Genomic DNA, 5,000 nt, shown 5'->3' with positions numbered 1-5,000 from the left:
CCGGGAGTGGGTAATTTGCGCGCCTGCTGCCTTCCTTGGATGTGGTAGCCGTTTCTCAGGCTCCCTCTCCGGAATCGAACCCTGATTCCCCGTTACCCGTTACAACCATGGTAGGCGCAGAACCTACCATCGACAGTTGATAAGGCAGACATTTGAAAGATGCGTCGCCGGTACGAGGACCGTGCGATCAGCCCAAAGTTATTCAGAGTCACCAAGGCAAACGGACCAGACAAGCCAATCCGATTGGTTTTGATCTAATAAAAGCGTCCCTTCCATCTCTGGTCGGGACTCTGTTTGCATGTATTAGCTCTAGAATTACCACAGTTATCCAAGTAACGTGGGTACGATCTAAGGAACCATAACTGATTTAATGAGCCATTCGCGGTTTCACCTTAATGCGGCTTGTACTGAGACATGCATGGCTTAATCTTTGAGACAAGCATATGACTACTGGCAGGATCAACCAGGGAGCTGCGTCAACTAGAGCTGAGCAGCCGGCCGCCCGGGAGTGTGTCCCGGGGGCCCGCGCGAACACGCAAGCGTCCGCTCAATTATTCTGCAAACAGGAGGAGGCCGAGCTCCCCTGCACGATACACCTCGAAACCCTCTCAGGTCCCGGCGGCGCGCAGCGCCGTCCTAGGTACTTGGTCGGTTTCGAGAGAGGCGCAATCGCCCGGAGTTAGGCGAGTAGACGGTTTTAGTGCGAACACCCTTGCTCCCAACTGAGCTTGCCGCTGCCGACAGAGGCCCGGGAGCGTGCTGTCGTGGCATTGCCGGCGGGAGACAACACGCGCCACCTATGGTGACCGGCAGCTCCAACGCCAGCGCCACACAAGGGCAAAGCCCCACTTGGGTGCAGAAGCGAACTCTCCCAGCACAGCGCACGCGCCAACACGTCCGCACAACTGCGATACAAACCACCTGCGAGAACCGCTGGGGCGACCGAGCAGCAGACGGCGTCGCGGCGCCGAGTGCCAGGCGGCGGCGCATCCTCAACGCACACAGTCCTCAATCAGACCAGCACACTGCAGATGTCCACCGCGCTTCGCACCGGGCTCGGCTGAACCAACTTTGGCCGCCAGGCGCCGCGTGCAGGGTGCGCCGCAGCGTAGCTGCGCCGCCTGCCGGGCCCGTCGGCTGGCGCTCCTGCCACTCGGCGCCCCCCACCAGCCGCCTGTTGCGCGTGCGCCCACGCAGCGCGCGGCCAACACGCCGGGCGGCCCCCCTTCACCGGCCGGGAACAGTCCCACCAAGCCACCGCCGCGTATCGCTTCATACCCACATGGGCCTAGTCACGCGTGTGGATGTGGCGGGTACCGCTGAAACAACCGGTTAATAGCTGTACCGATCGTCGCCATCACAGATTCACCTCCAGCGTGAACAACCGCTCAACAACGGATTTCCAGTTCATTTGCGTATCTTGGGCAGTAAACGTAGATGTCCACCTACATTTGCGAATTCAACAATTCTTGCATGCCAGGATGTCATGTGTCACGACACGCTACATCAGACCACATACACACTGCGACATGTGCAGAAGAGAACACGTGGAAGGTGGCCCGCGCACGTATGCGATGTACCTTCCGCGATCCACTGTCAACCGGCATCTGCGGCATGTCCCAGATATGGAACGCGGTCCACCAGGGTAGCACTTTGTGTGAGGCAATACGACAAAGTCGGAATACACGCGTCACTACATCAGACGGCTCACGCTGACCTGACCTGACCTGACTCACCGCACCACCACCCCCAGCGACCCAGGGTGACATACAATGCGTTCGTACGTTCCTCCCACACGCCTCTACGGCGTACCACAGTGCAACCTAGCTGTTATTGGGAGACGAGACAAGTAGCATCAAGCACAACATATGGAAATTGAGATTCGACACCGTTGGGCACAGCCAGCGTACGGTCACACGTATCACACTACTTCACTCTGTACGTAACGACCGATGATCGGTACAGCGTGTGGGTTACGCGTACGACATCAGCGGACAATGGACACAGACCATACCACGACGTACACTGAGGGCGTCGACATCTGAATGCAACTGAACAGCTGCGAGGCTCATTTAACACTCAAACGCCAGACCGACCAGCTTGAGAGGACAGAGACACAAAGAGGGGGACAGAGGGGGACAGAGGGGGGGGAGGGGGGGGGTCGGCGATATAGTCCTATTGCAGTACAATTGACAGTGGATAGCAGGAATATGTGGAAAGTAAGCAACACTCGCAAGACATCTACATGAGGATAACAACGACACCAGAGATTCCGAGCAGTGAACTATGTTAGGCAAAGGGACAACGTGGGTTAGGTTAAGGGACAACGTGGGTTAGGTTAAGGGACAACGTGGGTTAGGTTAAGGGACAACGTGGGTTAGGTTAAGGGACAACGTGGGTTAGGTTAAGGGACAACGTGGGTTAGGTTAAGGGACAACGTGGGTTAGGTTAAGGGACAACGTGGGTTAGGTTAAGGGACAACGTGGGTTAGGTTAAGGGACAACGTGGGTTAGGTTAAGGGACAACGTGGGTTAGGTTAAGGGACAACGTGGGTTAGGTTAAGGGACAACGTGGGTTAGGTTAAGGGACAACGTGGGTTAGGTTAAGGGACAACGTGGGTTAGGTTAAGGGACAACGTGGGTTAGGTTAAGGGACAACGTGGGTTAGGTTAAGGGACAACGTGGGTTAGGTTAAGGGACAACGTGGGTTAGGTTAAGGGACAACGTGGGTTAGGTTAAGGGACAACGTGGGTTAGGTTAAGGGACAACGTGGGTTAGGTTAAGGGACAACGTGGGTTAGGTTAAGGGACAACGTGGGTTAGGTTAAGGGACAACGTGGGTTAGGTTAAGGGACAACGTGGGTTAGGTTAAGGGACAACGTCGGTTAGGTTAAGGGACAACGTCGGTTAGGTTAAGGGACAACTTGAGTTAGGTTAAGGGACAACTTGAGTTAGGTTAAGGGACAACTTGAGTTAGGTTAAGGGACAACTTGAGTTAGGTTAAGGGACAACGTGGGTTAGGTTAAGGGACAAATTGAGTTAGGTTAAGGGACAACTTGAGTTAGGTTAAGGGACAACTTGAGTTAGGTTAAGGGACAAATTGAGTTAGGTTAAGGGACAAATTGAGTTAGGTTAAGGGACAAATTGAGTTAGGTTAAGGGACAAATTGAGTTAGGTTAAGGGACAAATTGAGTTAGGTTAAGGGACAAATTGAGTTAGGTTAAGGGACAAATTGAGTTAGGTTAAGGGACAAATTGAGTTAGGTTAAGGGACAAATTGAGTTAGGTTAAGGGACAAATTGAGTTAGGTTAAGGGACAACTTGAGTTAGGTTAAGGGACAACTTGAGTTAGGTTAAGGGACAACTTGAGTTAGGTTAAGGGACAACTTGAGTTAGGTTAAGGGACAACTTGAGTTAGGTTAAGGGACAACTTGAGTTAGGTTAAGGGACAACTTGAGTTAGGTTAAGGGACAACTTGAGTTAGGTTAAGGGACAACTTGAGTTAGGTTAAGGGACAACTTGAGTTAGGTTAAGGGACAACTTGAGTTAGGTTAAGGGACAACTTGAGTTAGGTTAAGGGACAACTTGAGTTAGGTTAAGGGACAACTTGAGTTAGGTTAAGGGACAACTTGAGTTAGGTTAAGGGACAACGTGGGTTAGGTTAAGGGACAAATTGAGTTAGGTTAAGGGACAACTTGAGTTAGGTTAAGGGACAACTTGAGTTAGGTTAAGGGACAACTTGAGTTAGGTTAAGGGACAACTTGAGTTAGGTTAAGGGACAACTTGAGTTAGGTTAAGGGACAACTTGAGTTAGGTTAAGGGACAACTTGAGTTAGGTTAAGGGACAACTTGAGTTAGGTTAAGGGACAACTTGAGTTAGGTTAAGGGACAACTTGAGTTAGGTTAAGGGACAACTTGAGTTAGGTTAAGGGACAACTTGAGTTAGGTTAAGGGACAACTTGAGTTAGGTTAAGGGACAACTTGAGTTAGGTTAAGGGACAACTTGAGTTAGGTTAAGGGACAACTTGAGTTAGGTTAAGGGACAACTTGAGTTAGGTTAAGGGACAACTTGAGTTAGGTTAAGGGACAACTTGAGTTAGGTTAAGGGACAACTTGAGTTAGGTTAAGGGACAACTTGAGTTAGGTTAAGGGACAACTTGAGTTAGGTTAAGGGACAACTTGAGTTAGGTTAAGGGACAACTTGAGTTAGGTTAAGGGACAACTTGAGTTAGGTTAAGGGACAACTTGAGTTAGGTTAAGGGACAACTTGAGTTAGGTTAAGGGACAACTTGAGTTAGGTTAAGGGACAAATTGAGTTAGGTTAAGGGACAAATTGAGTTAGGTTAAGGGACAAATTGAGTTAGGTTAAGGGACAAATTGAGTTAGGTTAAGGGACAAATTGAGTTAGGTTAAGGGACAAATTGAGTTAGGTTAAGGGACAAATTGAGTTAGGTTAAGGGACAAATTGAGTTAGGTTAAGGGACAAATTGAGTTAGGTTAAGGGACAAATTGAGTTAGGTTAAGGGACAAATTGAGTTAGGTTAAGGGACAAATTGAGTTAGGTTAAGGGACAAATTGAGTTAGGTTAAGGGACAAATTGAGTTAGGTTAAGGGACAAATTGAGTTAGGTTAAGCTATAATCTGGTACAGCCACAGTTAGGTTAAGCGATAATCTGGTACAGCCACAGTTAGGTTAAGCGATAATCTGGTACAGCCACAGTTAGGTTAAGCGATAAACTGGTACAGCCACAGTTAGGTTAAGCGATAAACTGGTACAGCCACAGTTAGGTTAAGCGATAAACTGGTACAGCCACAGTTAGGTTAAGCGATAAACTGGTACAGCCACAGTTAGGTTAAGCGATAAACTGGTACAGCCACAGTTAGGTTAAGCGATAAACTGGTACAGCCACAGTTAGGTTAAGCGATAAACTGGTACAGCCACAGTTAGGTTAAGCGATAAACTGGTACAGCCACAGTTAGGTTAAGCGATAAAGTTGGTTAAA

The 5,000-nt window shown here is 49.4% G+C and overlaps 1 non-coding gene across 1 annotated transcript in view; it reads right to left on the bottom strand.

Moving 5' to 3' along the window:
- LOC126320080 (small subunit ribosomal RNA) overlaps positions 1 to 470 on the bottom strand; it is a 1,893-nt gene extending 1,423 nt beyond the window's left edge. The window contains exon 1 of the ribosomal RNA XR_007557845.1: positions 1 to 470. This exon is cut by the window's left edge and continues 1,423 nt beyond it. This is a non-coding gene — a ribosomal RNA (small subunit ribosomal RNA).
- Between the last annotated feature and the right edge of the window lie 4,530 nt (positions 471 to 5,000).

This window comes from Schistocerca gregaria, unplaced genomic scaffold (genome assembly GCF_023897955.1).
Source record: "Schistocerca gregaria isolate iqSchGreg1 unplaced genomic scaffold, iqSchGreg1.2 ptg000700l, whole genome shotgun sequence".
In the NCBI taxonomy this organism is placed as follows: domain Eukaryota; kingdom Metazoa; phylum Arthropoda; class Insecta; order Orthoptera; family Acrididae; genus Schistocerca; species Schistocerca gregaria.
This window is presented reverse-complemented; position numbering and strand designations above follow the sequence as displayed.